General features: G+C 34.4%; 1 pseudogene; it reads right to left on the reverse strand.

Moving 5' to 3' along the window:
- Positions 1–6,555: 6,555 nt before the first annotated feature.
- Positions 6,556–17,545, reverse strand: part of LOC100469892 — a 158,945-nt pseudogene continuing 147,955 nt past the window's right edge.

The raw sequence follows: 17,545 nt of genomic DNA on the forward strand, positions 1-17,545 counted from the left end.
TGGGGTTATTATTTTCTAAATAAATGAACTAAGCAGGTGTAGGGTTTTAAACATAATTTTTAAAAATAGACTTCCTGGTTTAGTCTCTGCCCACCTCCCTCCTTTCTAACCTTTACAAGGATATGTTACAGCCCATGTGCAGGAAGACTTCAGTAACATGTGGTAACTAAGAATATAGTGGAGAAAAAACATTGTTCTTACGGTTGTTGAAAAAGAAAGATCGTAGCGGTATTAGGAATGTCTGTTCACAGAGTATGTTGCCCAATACTCCTTAGCTTGCTTCCTTATCTCTCTTTTGTCCAACCAATTACCAATTACATTGAAAAAGCTAATATAACTGACCAAAATATTTACAGGAATTTTAATGATTAATTATATGTGAACTTAGTTGTGTATGTGTACATAGACACTTCATTCATTATGCATTAAAACAGAGTATATGTAGTAGATAGGAGCATTAACTGGCAAGTATAACCCCCAAGGGATGATGGAATTCCTTTTAAGTAACATGATCTATTGAAGAGGATTGAATAACAATGATAATGGCTAATGTGTAACAGTTTTACCATGTTCAGCATTATTTTAAAATCATTACAACCATTAACTCATATCCCATAATGTATATGATATTTTTCCCCATTTTACAGGAGAAACCAAGAGGCTCAGAACTCATATAATATGCACAAAATCATAGTGTGTGTTTGAGTCAGAATTTGAACCTAGACAGCTAGAGAAGAAAGGGCTTTTTGAATAATAGGAAAACACTCCCAAACAATACTCATCTCAGCATATTCGTTTCCACTGTTTAAAGTAATTCCTTAAATCTATCTCGTATAGTGAAGAGAACAAAAGAAATTCAATTTTTTTTTGCAGGCTATAGGAAGCCTCCTTAGTAAAGCAGCATCTTCTGTAGTTTCTACTGCTTAGATTTTATTTTATTTTTCCTATTAGCAATTAGGAGCAGAAATAACAAGGGCAGTGGAAACATACTTGCTGAACTCAGGGGAGTTGAGCCAGGAAGCATTTTCTTAAATCACTGAAGTTTAGCAAGTAGTAGACAAAGAAAATGACAGCTCCTTCAGTTAGAACACTAGTGCTGATCCAGGAAGAGGCTTGTCCAGCATGTTTTACTGTGGAAGGCAGAGATGAGAGCTGAAAAACTGACAGAAGGAAGGCAAGGGCAAAAGAAGATAAAAGGGTTTAGGAAACTCTCTATGTCCATGTTCTTTCTGGGGATGGGCCATTAAAACAAGGAGAAACATAATCAATATAAAAGCGCAGTAATTGTGAAAAATTAAATAGAAAAAAAGTCACCTGTACAAATAACAAAATGCAATATTTAGAACTCTGATTTAGTGACTATAGCTTAGCACTTAGTAGTTTCTGACTATTTGGGATATATGGCTTCATCTGATTATTTTAACAAAGCCATTCAATAATACTTTTTCTACTATCAGTTTTCTCATTCATAGATAAGGAAAGTAATCTTAGGGAATTCATTTTATTTGCTTAAGATTAAATATCTCCTTACTTATCAAATTGAAATTAGAATCTTTACCCTCCAACTCAAGTCTTATGGAGGCTCAATTTTCCACTGGGCTAAATTTTTTCAACCCCAAATTCAGTGAAGTTTCCAAAAGATAAGAACTAGTTCACTAGTAGAGCTCTATGTTATTAGATAGATACTGATTCAGTGGAACCTTATCTAATTTACACCTTGAGTTTGTATGGCCAGCTGCAGTTCTCAGATGAAAAATTTTCATGACATAAGCCCACTTACATGAGTAACTTTCCATGGGAACTTTAGCTCTGCTTGGAGAGTGATGCCTTCCTGAAATATTCTGTACAAATTGTTTGCTGCTTGTTCCCTTGGGCCATCAGAATAATTTACAACCCATGTGACACCTGTACTCTTTATTCTATTGGTAATTTTTTATAATTTATCATAGTGTCATTCCTGGAACTTATCTTGCTTCTATTGAAAAAAAAAACATAAAAGGAAATACTAATGTTATGTTTATTTGAAGCTTAGACTATCAAGTTGGTCTAGAACAAAAGGGATTGAATAAATCTACTTTAAACTGCGAGGAATATAATCTCAGTGATAAAATCAAAGTTGCTTTTGGAACGGCATCATGTACAAACTTACATTGTTGATAATGGGAAAACACTTGTTCTTGGGAGTCTAAGGTATTATCAATTGTCTCTCCAGTGTTGCAACACAATTTTAGGGTCCTGTAGGTTGGCAATCAGTATAATCATATTGTCGCCTCTGGCTCTGCTATTTTCAGTGTCACTCCATCGTGCATTTTCCTAGCACTCTTGGTCAGCATCTCGTATCTGACAGATTTTCAGCTGGTGCAAGATAGTGAGCATTCAGTTCGTGTGGCAGAAATGAAGTGATCTTCTTAACTTGTTTAAAAGCACCATTCCCAGAATTTTTCTAGGAGAAATTAGTCATGTTGTGGGTTATTACTAAAACTAATTGATACTTTGTATTTAGAGAGAGATTTACCATTTTCAAAACAGATTGATATTTTTGATCCTGGTAGCAGCTTTATACAACTAGGGGAATGAAAGCATTATTCTCAGAATTTTTGCAGAGAAGGAAATAGAGGTGCCGTAAAGTTAATTGGCAAAAAACATATAATTCCTAAGTGCTAATGTTACAATTCGAATCAGATGGTTTTCTTGCCTCTATACCATAATTTTCCGTAGTAACTTTTGAATGATTTATGTATCTTCCACCTTGCCCCCAGCAGTCTTCAATGAACATGTAAATACTTGGTATATTGATTAATTGACCTTTTGCCTGATAATAACTCCAGAGCAAGTGTGTACTTGCTGTATCAATGCCTTACCAGGCATAGTTTCAATTCCATGACTGGATCTGTACCAATATTTTCTCATTTTTCCTTAGATTATAGTAAATGCTTAACCAAACATCCTGGCTGGACTTGTATTTTATATATCCTTTGACTCACTCTCAAGTTTTAAAATCGAAATTTGTTAAATTCCTATATACTTTTGGAAATGTAAATATATATTCACTGGATAATTAAAGTGATAACCAATGCAGAAATTCTTAATTAAAAAAGCAATTAATCCTGAGAATAGAAACTATAACCTAGATCATGATTTCTCTTTTCTTTAATATATAAGAGAGCATAAAGTTTTTAGTCATAAATAAAGAAAACTCATTAATCTGGTTCCCAATCTGGATTAATTTCCCTTAGTGAACGATCTAAATTGTAATTTTTTCTTTCTAATGAAATGCATTTTTTAAAAATGCATTTTCAATACCCTCTTATATACTATAATTGGAATTAGACTAACAAAGCACTAGAGTTCTGAGGCTGAATGGCCTCAATGACTAGATAAGAATGAGTTGAAATTAGCTCATCAATTGCTTGTATGTAAATGATTTCTGGAGTGTTTGGACACCTGAAAACAGGTCCTTACATCCTTTTCAGTCATTTCGATATTCTCTGGGCAAGTATTAATTTTCCTTCTAACCCCTTCATTATAGATAAGTAAAAGCTCAGGCCATTTTATAACAATTTAGTAAATGCCCAAAATGAATTATTGTGAAGTGTGAATTAGTGAAATTGAAATTAATGAAAGTGCTGCATCATAACTAAAGATATTTATCAGCCTAGCTTTACCTCCCCCGTCTGGATTTATAGCATTAAGTTCTAGGACTTCGTGGCTTCATTGCAATACCTTTGCAGACAGTATACAAATTATAAACACACACGCATACTGCTTATACAGTTAATACCCCTGTAAGTATGCAAGCATAATAATATGATTTCCAGAGGGGCTCACAAAATTTCTAAAGATATTTCTAGCAATATGATTGTATAGGGGTAATATGACAATTGGGCAAAGCAGAGGCTTTGAATTCAAGTGTTCTAAGTTTAAGTCCCAAGTAATCATTGAACCTCAGTGCCTTCATCTGGACAATATTAATATATATACAAGCAAGGTAATATTAAAATCAATATTTATACCTTGACAATTGGCTAAAAATATAAATTTAAAACACTTAAAAATTTATTTATTAATATAACAGAGAGAGAATGAGAGAGCACAAGCAGGGGGAGTGGCAGAGCAAGAGGGAGAAATAGGCTTCCCACTGAGCAGGGAGCCTGATGTGGGGCTCTGGCTTGATCCCACAACCCCTGGGATCATGACCTGAGCTGAAGGCAGGCACTTAACCAACCGAGCCACCCAGGTGCCCGAAACACTTTGAAAGTGTAAATTGCACACAACATCCTTCTATTGGGGGAATTTTGCTTGCTTATGAACTTTAGGAGTCAAGAAAGTCATTTAAATAGAGTAGTCCCATTTGAAGCCAACACCAGTGATACACCAGAAACAAACTGATTCTGAAAGAAGCCCTGGACTCCTAGTCTGTTTCTTTCATGGTGGTAGTTGAGTGATATGGAGCCATTAGATATGCTCTACAGACATCAGTTTCCTCAACTATAAAATGAGGATAATCATACTAAGCTTACATGGTTAATGATTTTAAATGAAATGAGTTGTGTTTGTTTAACTGCTGGTAATCTCTAGATTTCCATACAGGACAAAGCTATTTTAATGATTGATTTTTCACTTTGTTTTGTTTAAATCAGATTCTTCAGTGGCTAAGTGACTTGAGCTGTCTGTGGAAACCATGGGATTACTCACTGAGGTAAACTGGTCTGTGCCTCTGGCGAAAAGGAAGTTAAAGGAAATTACCTCAGGTTTCAGGAAGTACAAACTCAATTCAGATGGAGTAAAGCTGCAAAGAAAAGCACGGCTACAAAGACGTCGTTATTGGAGAAGAGAAATTCAGTATGTTAGGACTGGCATTTTTGACTGCATGACTGAAGTTTCTTGTCACAGGGTTTTGACGCTGGTTAATGGTGGAACTTGGGCAAATGATGAAGTGTGGTATGCAAATTGGACATTCTGTCATAGAAGTTTAAATATAATAGTCCCTGGTAAGGGTTCCCTCACCCTTCTTTTTCCTTATTACTTATTTTTGTTTCATTTTCTATTGTGACATATAAAAACATAAGGAAAATGGCATAAACATAAATGTAACACTTAGAATTATCAGAAAATGAACACCCATGGGGGAGCCTGGATGGCTCAGTCGGTTAAGCCTCTGACTCTTGATTTTGGCTCAGGTCATGATCTCAGGATTGTGAGATGGAGCCCTCCAGTGGGCTCCAGACTGGGTGTGGAGCTTAATTAAGATTTTCTTTCTCTCTTTCTCTTTGGTCTCCCTGCCAGTCACACATGTCCACTCTCTCTCACACTCAAAAAAAAAAAAAAAGGTACCCATGTAAACCATCACACAAGTAAAAAATAAAATATAGCCAGCAAATCAGAAGCCCTCTCTATCAGTCAGCATTCTCCAGAGAAACCAAACCAACAGGATATATACTGAGATAGGGTATTCTCTCTCTCCCTCTCTCTCTTTCTCTCTCTCTTTTTCACTTTTTCTCTCCTGTGTGTGTGTGTGTGTGTGTGTATGTACTCCCTTCCATGCATTTATACGTATATGTATACATATATTCACACAGACAGAGAGAGAGACAGAGAAGGAGGTTGAAATTGAGATTTATCTTAGGAATTGGCTCATGCAGTTGCGGGAGTTGTCAAATTTGAATACTGTGGGGCTCACCAATAGGTTGAAAATTCTGGTAAGTGTTGATGGTGCAGTCTTCAGTCCCAAGTCTTCAGGCCAAAAGTCTGAAAACTCAAGTAGGATTTCTATTATAGTGTTGAAGCAGAAATCTGTAGGAAGCCTCAGTTTTTGTTTTTAAGGCCTTCAAATGATTGGTTGAGATCCACTCACATTATGGAAAATGATCTGCTTTACTTAAAGTCAACTGATGGTAAATGTTAATCACATATCCAAAATACCATCACAGCAACATTTAGAGTAGTCTTTGACCAAACAACAGGGCACCTTAGTTCTCAGTCAAGTTAACACATAAAATTCACCATCACAGGGGCACCTGGGTGGCTCAGTCGGTTAAGTGGCTGCCTTTGGCTCAGGTCATGATCTCGGGGTCTTGGGATTCAGCCTGCATCGGGCTCCCTGCTCAGTGGGGTGCCTGCTTCTCCCTCTGCATCTCTTCCTGCTCCTGTGCTCTCTCTGTCTCTCAAATAAATAAGTAAAATCTTTAAAAAAAAATTCACCATCATAGACAATGCCCCTTACAAATAACAAACACCTCCTTCCCTGCTCAAAGTAATCACTGTGCTGACATTTTTTCCTCAGTTCAAGAAGTGATTGTCTGTTTTCCTTTGTTATACTTTTACTACCTAAGTATAAACCCCTGAACACTATGATTTAGGTGCAACTCTTTTTGAATTGAATACGAATGGAATAGTACAGCATGTTTTCAATGTATCTATTGTTGTTGTTTTAACAAATTCAGAAGTTTATTGCCGGACATTTGAACAGTAGATAAATGGAATGGAAATGCCTACCTGTCATTTTAAGAATCAGCCATGCTGAATTTAAAAAGCACTACCACCAAGATTTCTTTATCATGATGTTTTCTTTTGTTTCTTTTCGTTTTCTTCCTCCTCTTTTTCAATTTCAGCAACTTATTTCTCAATTTGTTCAGGATTTAAAATCTTGAGGGGTTGATCTTGCCTCATGACAGCCAGTTCAGTGTTTTGGCTGACAGTCTGAACCACTTCTGGGAGGGCCTTGATAACCAGCTCAGGTCATCTGTCTCGGGTCAGCTGTGTCTATGGCTTTGTCAGTGTAATTCTTCTCTGAAAATTCACGCCCTGACTTGGCACCCCAGCCTGTGGCATTGGCCCTCCAGGCTTGGTATGTCCCCTGAAGGCCAGTCTGATGGAATCTGGGGGTGCCTTCAAAGCCAAAACCCACAAAAAGGGCAGAGATGTCAAACAGCCTGCATCCATTGCTCTGCGTGTAGTGCTGGTTCAGACTGGCGATGTAGCCACACCAAGTGACCGGGTTCTCCACGGTCAGTCAGTGGCTGTGGCACTCCACCCAGACCCCGTTGATGACTATTCTCACATCCAAGGTGAGCCCTGTAAATGCCATGTGGATGTTGTCATCCAACGCCCATTGTATCTGGTTTTTGTTTGTTTTGTTTTTGCTAGACGTATTTGTGGGATTAGTAATGTAACCAGAGATATATTTAATTTTTAATTTATCATCTTACTGTATGCTTTTTGTTTGTCCTGTTTTGTGATTCTTTACTTCCCCTTTCTAGCATTTTCTTGATTTGACTATTTATTATTCTTTTATTTCCATTTAGTTTGGAAGTTCTACACTCTTTTACTATTTGGTCATAGGCTAAAGACTATACCATGCAAGCTTGACTGATCAAAGTTAATGTTTTTTTGATTTTTTACTCCCTTCCATGCATTGATAGAAACTATAGTAGAGTTTAACTATTAGATCCAAACTGAAAACGGTCTTTGGCAGAAGCAGATCTTAAGATTAGGTATCATTTGTTGGTAATGTATTGAAGAAGGGCTCCCAGGAGAAACAGCAAAGATGTGTAGCAAATAGCAAGGGGAAGGATAGGAAAAGTCTCACCTGGTAACTCTGGAGTGTAAGTAGTGCCTCAGTGTTGCTTTGACCCATGCAAAGGAGATAGGTTTTTATGCTCTAGTGACCAAGAGTTTTTGGCCAAGAATTTCAAGGAATTGAGATCGGAGGCTAAAAGAAATGGGGGAAAAATGATCTGGGGAAAGAGAATGGAGGATAAACATTATTGGTTTTATGCATCCCTGAAATTTAAATGCTATTTTTCCTATTTTTTTTATTCTAATCCTTTTTAAGCTGTTTAATGCATTACTGTTACAGCTATGTAGCCAATGTTCATTTAGATTTGCACATATACCTTGCACACTATACATTTAGTAATTTAATGCCTTCCCCACTATCAACATTTCCACTAGAATGACGCATTTTTTAAGATTGATTAATCCACTTTGACATACCATAAACACCCAAAGACCACAATTTACATTATGACATTAAGTTTCATTCTTGGTGTTGTGCATTCTGTGAGTTTAGACAAAGCATAATGACAAGTATCTTCCATCGTAGTATCGCAGATATTTTTTCCACCAACCCCCAAAAACTTCTGTGCTACATAAATTCATCACTTACAGGAGTCTATTTTTAATTTCTCTAATCTGTTTCATTGATCTATTTGTGTATTTTTTGCCAATAGCACGCTGTCATGATTACTATAGCTTTAGGACAAGTCTTAGAACTGGGTAGGGTCTGTCTTATAAGAAGTCATCTTCTCTAATATTGTGTTAGATATTCTGGATCTTTTGCCTCAGAGTTGGTCAATATCCACAAAAACTTGCTGGGATTTTGATGGAGACTGCATTCAATCTATAGATCAGTTGGGAAGAACTAGCATCTTGACGTTTTGAGTCTTCATATTTATGAACATGGAATATATCTACATTTATTTAGTTTTTTAATTGCATTTGTGAGAGTTTCGTCATGTAGTTTTCGTCATGTAGATTTGGTGTACATTTCATTAGATTTGTACCTAAGTATTTGAATGGGGTGCTTGAAAACAGCAGTGTTGGGAGATGTCCTTGCTTTGTTCCTGATCTTAGTGAGAAAGCTTAATTATGTTGTTAGCTGTGTGCTTTTTAGATATTCTTGATCAATTTGAGGACGTTTGCTACTACTCCTAGTTTACTGAGAGTTTTTATTGTGAATGGTGTTGGATTTTGTCAAATGCCTTTTCTGCATCTATTGGCATAATTATGTGAATTTTCTTTTTTAGCCTGTTGATGAGATGAATCCACTAATGGATTTTCAGACGTTGAACAAGCCTTAAATGCCTGGTATAATCCCATTTGGTCATGTTGTATAATTCAACTCACTGATATTTTCTTGAGGATTTTTGCATCTATGTTCAGGAATAATATCGATCCGTTCTTTTCTTTTCTTTTAATATCTTTGGTTTTGGTACTTTTTTAATGGTGACTTCATAGAACAAGTTAGGAAGTATTCCCGCTGCTTTATCCTCTGAAAGAAATAGTAGAAAATTCGTATACTTTTTTTCCTTTAAATCCTTGGTAAAATTTACTAGTGAACTCATCTGGACCTGGTATTTTCTGTTTTGGAAGGTTATTAATTATTGAGTTAATATCTTTAAGATATATGCCTATTTCTGTTGTCTATTTCTTGCAGGGCTTTTGGCAGATTGTATCTTTCAAGGAATTTGTCTATTTCTTTTAGGTCATCAAATTTGTGGGCATAGAGTATTTATGGGTATACCTTCCATAGTATTCCTTTATTATCTCTTTAATATCCATGAGATTTGTAGTAATGTCCCCTCTTTCATATATTCAATTTATTTTTTTAATATTCATTTATTTATTTATTTGAGAGAAAGAACATACAAGCAGGAGAGGGGCAGAGGGAGAGGGCAAGAGCAAATCTCAAGCACACTCCTACTGAGCATGAAGCCCGACCCTGGGATCTATCTCAGGACTCTGAGATCAGGACCTGATCCAAAACCAAGAATTGGATGTTTAACCAATTGGGCCACCCCGGCACCCTTCCAACACCATTTATTAAAGAGACTGTCTTCTTCCCATTGCATATTCTTTCCCACTTTGTTGCTCCCAAGCTCCTTTGGTCCTCTGCCTATATTTAATTGGATTATTTTTGTTGGTGTTGATTTTTTTTTTTTTTGTGAGAGAGTGTGTTTGCATGAGTTAGGTGGGGGAGGGCAGACAGAGAGGGAGAGAGAATCTCAAGCAGACTCCCTGCTAACCAGGAATCCCGGCATAGAGCTCAATGTCATGACCCATAGCATCATGACTGGAGCCAAAATCAAGAATCAGAGGCTCAACCAACTGAGCCACCCAGGTGACCTCTCTCTTTCATTTATGATTGTAGTGATTTGTGTCTTTGTTTTCTTTGTTAGTCTGGCTAGAGGCTTGTCAATTTTATTGATCTTTTCAAAGAAGTGGGTTTTAGTTTCGTGGATTTTTCTGTGTTGATTTCCTGTTTAAATTTCATTGATTTCTGCTGTTATGTTCTTTCTTCTGTTTATTTTGGATTTAGTTTGCTTTTCTTTTTGTACTTTCCTAAGGTGGAAATTTAGGTTATTGATTTTAGATCTTTATTTTTTTTTCCTAATATATGTTTTCAATGCTGTGAACTTCCCTCTACTGCTTTCACTGCATCCCACAAATATTGATAAGTTGTGCTGTCAATTTTTATGTGGTTGAAAATGTTTTAAAGTTTCTCCTTTGATTGCCTCTCTGGCCAATGTGTTACTTAGTAGCATATTGTTTAATCTCCACATATTTGGGACTTCCCATTTTTCTGTTATTGATTTCTAGTTAAATTCCATTGTGGTCTGAGAGCAGATAGTGTATGATTTCTATTATTTTAAATTTGTTGAAGTGTGCTTGATGGCCCAGAATTTAGATATCTTGGTGAAAGTATACTTTTTCATTTTTGTTGCTCTTCATTCCTTTCTGCATGTCCAAACTGACAACAGAGATCATTTTTCTTCTTTCTGAAAAAAGCTCTAAGCATTCACTTTATGACAGGTTTGCTGATGGTGCATCTTACTAGAATTTGTCTATCTAGAAATATTATTTTTCACATCCATTATTGAATATTTTTTCTGTATTTAAAATATGTGATCAGAAATTATTTTCAATCTATGTATAAAATATTATTCTCCTGCTATCTTGCTTCCAAATCTGCTGTTAGAAGTCATCTATAAGCCTATGGTTGTTAACTGTTGCTGACTTAAAGGTAATCTGTTCTAAAATTCTTTCTGTGTTTGGTTTTCTTTAGGTTCAAATAATGTGTTTGTATATAAATTTCCTCCTCTGTCTTCATTTGGCTTCTTGAATCTACAGATGTTATCTTTTACCAATTAAAAGAAAGTGTCATGAATTAAAAAAAAATATAGTGTTTCTTCCACATTTTCTTCCATTTCTGCTGACTCCAATTAAATGTGTGTTATATGGGATGCCTGGGTGGCTCAGTCGGTTAAGTGTCTGCTTTTGGCTCAGGTCTTGATCCCAGCGACCTGGGATCAAGTCCCACATTGGGTTCCTTGCTCAGTGGGGAGACTACTGCTCCCCCTGCTTGTGCGTTCTCTCTCTCTCTGAAAAATAAATAAATAAAATCTTTAAAAATAAATAAATAAATGTGTGTTATATTTTCTCATTACATTTTCCATGTTCCTTCTCCACAATTTTTCAAGCTTTTTGTCCCTCTGCACTTAAATCTGGAATTTTTTAAAAAATTCAGTACTGCTATTAATCCTACTGAGTTCTTAATCTTGATTAGAGTATATTCCATTTCTAGAATTTCTAGTTGGTTCTTTTGCAAATCTTCAGTGTATATTTATATTTTTAAGTTCCTTGGTGACATTTTTAAATTCAGCTTTTCTCCACAGTAGAAAGAATATCTTTTTACTACAAAAAATTTTAGTGAGCTTATATCAGTTATCAGCAATTTCTGTTTATTCTCAGACACAATGATTTGCCTTATCTTATGCCTAGATTATGTTAAATGTGTGCTGGGCAAAGTATTTGAGAAATTTTTGTGACATAATTTGAGGAATTAATAATTAGGATATCACCTTTTTTCAGAGAGAATTTCCTTTTGCTTCTACAGCCATATGAAGGAATGAACAATCTAAAATTACTGTAAGCCAATTTTACAAATTGAAATTTCCTGACCTATCAAAGTGTCTTGAAGTCAACATTTTGTATCTGCAAGACCTACTTTAATCTTGATTTAAGTTTACTTCTGGGGAGCAGTTGTGCAGTTTATATAATTAAGTATACATAGAGGATTGTTTACCAGGTTCCCAACCTTTCAGAGATCTTGAACTTCAACTTTTGTTTTTCATCTCAAGTCTCTCAAAATTGCTTCTCAGCCTCTTAACCCAGAGCAAAAGCATCTTTATTTTATTATTATTTTGTATTTCCTGTTTCTTTTTCTATGAGATATGCATTCTTTGCTATTTTATTTATAATTTTTAGGAAGTTTTATATTTTTGTTTTAATGGTTATACTATATTTATACCATCTTTAAACTCTTGGTACCCTGTTTTTTGTTTTTTTTTGGTTCGGTTTTGGGTTTTTTGTTTGTTTGTTTTTAGTATAGTTGACACACGATGTTACATTAGATTCAGGTGTACAACATAGTGATCCAACAGATTTATACATTATGCTGTATTCACAAGTGTAGCTACCATCTGTCCCATACATTGCTATTACAGTATCATTGCCTATATTCCTTATCTTGTGGTTTTATTCCTCTGACTTACTTATTCCATAACTAGAAGCCTATATCTCTTACTCGTCTTCACCCATTTTGCCCAACTTCTTACATCCCTCCTTTCTGGCAGCCATCAGTTTGTTCTCTGTATTTACAGGTCTATTTCTGCTTTATTCATTTTTTTTCTTTTTTGATTCTGCATATGAGTGCATATGAGTGAAATCATATGGTATTTTTTTTCTTTATTTCACTCAGCATAATACCCAACAAGCACAATCTTACCTTTTTTAAGACTGCATAGTGTTCCATTTAACATAAATATACTACAACTTCCTTAGTCATTGGTCTATTGATGAAAAATTAGATTGCTTCTATATCTTGGCTATTGTAAATAATCCTGCAATAAACATAGGAGTGAATAACTTTTTGAATTAGTGTTTTTGTTTTCTTAGTGTAAACGCTCAATAGTGGAATTATTAGCACACATGGCATTTCTATTTTTAATTTTTTGAGAACTAGTCATACTGTTTTTCAAAGTGGCTATACCAGTTTAGCAAAAGCAACTTTGAAAAGTGGCTTCAGCTTTTGATTTTTGTCTTCTTCTGGATCTTGATATATACATATAAATTGTATATATGTGTATATATATAATTTGTATTATGTATATATATGTACCCATAATTTTAAATGTATATTTTTATTTATTTATACTCACAATACATATTTTAGTAGTATTTCTTTTTTTAATTTTTTTTTATTATATTGCGTTAGTCACCATACAGTACATCCCTGGTTTCTGATGTGAAGTTCGATGATTCATTAGTTGTGTATAACACCCAGTGCACCATGCAATACATGCCCTCCTTACTACCCATCACCAGTAGTATTTCTCATTTTTTCCAGGAGGAAGATCATTCTGAATTACTGAACATTCTTTACTGACTATATTGAATTTTATACTTACGGACACTTTTTAATAATACTCAGAAGGTTTAGCAAATGCCTTTGGAAGTGGCACAGCAGACAGTGTTCTAGAACATTTTTCCCACTAAAACCACTTATGAACTTTGCAATAAATAATTTGTCTATATATATTCTTTATGATTATAATCCCTATCATCATTTAATGGAATTTACATTTTTGGAAGTAATTGCTACATAGACCTAAAAATGTCACCTTAATAATTTTTAGGGTGTTAAAATAATGCATAATTTATTCAATGAATAAGCGAATTCCAACATTACCTCTGGCATCAGAACATGACTTGGCTTATTAAAGGAATCTTGAGTCTTTGAACTCTGACTTTTCCAATGTCCAAAAATTTTTTTTAAAAAGGTAGAAATAAAGTATTTTGAAAATAAAACAAAGTTGTAAAAAAGGGAATGTAAATTGAAAAGTTATTAAAAGCTCAGCTCTGTACTTTGCACTTCTAGCAGATATCTGGTATATGAAGAAAGTCACAGATAAACAAAATTGCAAGTTCATAAAGTATAGCATTTTATATTGTTTTCAAAACTATAAGGTCAAATCTGAACTAATTATCACAAAAATGGAAGAAAAAGTAGAACTTGTTTAAAAAATCAAAATATTTGGTGCTAATTTACTGAGAAATATGAGTTATATGCTTTTTTTTAAAGATTTTATTTATTTATTTATTTGACAGAGATAGAGACAGCCAGCTAGAGAGGGAACACAAGCAGGGGGAGTGGGAGAGGAAGAAGCAGGCTCATAGCAGAAGAGCCTGATGTGGGGCTCGATCCCAGAACGCCGGGATCACGCCCTGAGCTGAAGGCAGACGCTTAACCGCTGTGCCACCCAGGTGCCCCTGAGTTATATGCTTTTTAACATGTAACAAATTTATTGTTCATTAAAACGAGCAAAGAAAAATAAACGTCAATATTAGCATCCACAACACTAAATACGCTCAGAAAGGACTTTGTTCTAAGGTTATTTTAAGGTAGTGAATAATATATTAGTGCAAAATGATAAATTTCAGTTAATCAATTTATAATTCTATAATCATATAATTCAATGCTCTGGTCCTGGTTCTCACTTTACTGTGGATTCTATTTAAATCTACTTCCTATCTTTCCTGATGCTTAAGACATTTTAATGAAATAATAATATAAAAAGTACAGATATTTTATAGTTGATAATATAACCATGTTTTAAAAATCAATGAATAAATGCACTCATTCTCCTTACCAATGTCCTGTCATTCCAAGATACTTTCCTCTGAAGTAGCATTAGCTTGCTTTTTATTTCATTTCACCAATTATGCATTTCAAGTATATTTTCACATACATACAAGTACCTATAAACAATGTATATTATAGCTTTCTATGTTTTTATAAATATGCAAGTGGTATAATTGGCACAAGTTACATTTCAACCCTATTTCCTCACTCATATCAGTTGTTTTTAAAATACAATCATGCAAATGTCAGTTTCCAGCAAACTAGATAGCTAATAGGGAAAACAATCACTATTTTCACTGTCAATGAAAACAACTAAGGATGATGGATAAAACAAAATGAAAAAAGAAAACAACAGCAAAGCTTCAAATGTGTATGTTCTGGCAAGATAGTTAGAAATCCTGACTCTAAAAAATAAATAAAAAAACAAATAAAAAAAGAAAGAATCTAGACATTTAATTGAGCACTGAAACCATTTTTCATTTGTAATGTATTTGCCTAACTCTAGTGAACATGACTTTAACTTTTCACACATTAAAGACCAAAGAAGATAGGAATATTAAGCCTTGATCACACTTAAGGTACTTAGCAAGTCCAGCTGGGGAACATGTGCATGAAGTTGAGTCCCCAAAGGACTATGCATTCAGTTGAGAGTAATTTTAAATTAAATAACCACTTCCCCTTTACTATGAGGAAACAACAATGATAGTTGCACTTCTAGAGCTGTGGTTAAGAGGGCAGATATGATCCATATATAATCTTTTAAAAATATATATTCATCATATGAATGCACGTAAAATTAGAATCAATTCATAATACTTTGGTATTATGAACACCTCAAAAATATCTAAAGCCAAAATCCCATTTTAAATTAGAATCAGGAGTACTAGTGCTTGCAAATAGCAAGCACAAGCTACATTTAATATTGTCAGGAAATCTTACTTTGGCCAAAGCTTAATACATCTTATCAACCTCCACAACAAATATGAAATTACCTTCTAAAAATCACAACAGGAAAATAAAGAATATTGTAAAATGACCAAAAGAAGTATCAGATCAACAAGATCTTACCTATTTGAATTATAAGACATGAAATAGAAAGTATTAGTCAAATAATAAATAAAAGTAGGGTTTAAAAAGAAGAGAAAGGGACTATAAAACATTAATAAAGAAATTAACAAAATAATCAAATATAACTATACATTTCTTAAATAATTAAAAATTAATGGGCTTAGTGAGAGTTTTGACATGACTGAAAGGAGAATTAATAAACGGCAAAACAAGAAGATGAAGACAACAAAGATGGTGAAAGGGGAACCCTCTTACACCATTGGTGGGAATGCAAACTGGTATACCCACTGTGGAAAAGAGTATGGAGGTTCCTCAAAAAGTTAAAAAATAGAACTACCTTGTGATCCAGCAATTGCATTACTAGGTATTTACCCAAAGAATACAAAAATACTAATTCAAAGTGATACATGCAGCTGGATGTTTACAGTAGCATTATCAACAATAGGCAAATTATGGAAAGAGCCCAAATGTCCATCAACTGATGAATGGATTAAGAAGTGGTATATATACAGAATATATATGAATATGTATTGGGAATATATATATGAATATATATATTAGGAATATATATATGAATATATATGGAATATTTATATATATATGGAATATTATTCAGCCATAAAAACGAATGAAATTTTGCCTTTTGCAATGACTTGGATGGAGCTAGAAAGTATTATGTTAAGCAAAATAAGTCAGTCAGAGAAAAGCAAATGTCATATGATTTCACTCATATGTGGAATTTAAGAACCAAAACAAATGATCATAGGGGGGAAAAAAGAGAGTAGCAATCCAAGAAACAGACCCTTAACTATAGAGAACAAATAGTAGTTGTAGAAGGAGGTAGGTGGGGGGATGGGTTGGATGGGTGATAGGGATTAAGGAGTGCTTGCTGTAGTGAGCACTGGGTATTGTATATAAGTGTTGAATCACTAAACTGTACACCTGAAACTAATATTATGGTATATGTTAACTGGAATTTAAATAAAAACCATATATGTGTATATATATACATATATGTGTGTATATATATATATATAATTTACAGTGAGTTTCAGGAATTTTGAATATTTATCAAAAATTATGAGTCAAACATGTCAATTCATAATTCATATTGACAATAGAAAGTCATATAGATTAGGAAAATATATGTCACATTGACTCATATCTTTATATCCACGACATATCTTTCCTATTATAAAGTGATGCTGAAATATGACTTGGATAAGGAGGAAAAATGGCATTAATTGATCACAGAAGAACCATTTATATATATTTTGTTAGTCATAATCCTTTGAAATTCATTGAGAAAAGGAATAAAAATAAGTGATTTTTGAAGAGTAGAGAAACAATTTATCATTACAGTCCAAACTGAATGAGAAAGTCATGGGTTGTCCAAAATAAAAGAAAATATATAGGTGGTAGTTCTAAAACTTTGTGTGTATATCAGAATAGCTGTTAAAATAGATCTAAATGAATGTTTTAAATTGTGTTATATGTTATATTTATATGGGTTTTGGAAATCAGGACATTTAGATAGTAGATGTAAATCTAGTTCAGGAAATGTATCTCCATCCGAATTGCAGGCAAGTTGTGGAGTGAGGGAGGTTCTAGGGTTGGAAGAGCTAGGGCAGAGTGGGTGGATAGGAAATACTTTACATTTCCTAGGGTAACATAATGGGGATGTAATAGAACCTCAAAACAGGATGGAAAACGGACTCTGCTGCTTTAGAATGAGACAGCCACACACTTAAAGCAGCCACAGTAGCACGGAGGTTGGTGGGTAATCCTGCTCTCTTTCAACGACTTGGGACACACACACACACACACACACACACACGTCACACTGAATCCCAACAATTTCCTTATGCTCTCAGCACAGTCTCTGAACTGCTAATGTAAGAAAGCTTGTGTGCAAGGTACATTGGAAGAGAGAGAGGCTTTTTTTTTAGACTCTTAAATTGCTCTGACCTTTTGAATGAATCTCTGCCTTGT

Source organism: Ailuropoda melanoleuca, chromosome 7 (assembly GCF_002007445.2).
Source record: "Ailuropoda melanoleuca isolate Jingjing chromosome 7, ASM200744v2, whole genome shotgun sequence".
NCBI classification, from domain to species: domain Eukaryota; kingdom Metazoa; phylum Chordata; class Mammalia; order Carnivora; family Ursidae; genus Ailuropoda; species Ailuropoda melanoleuca.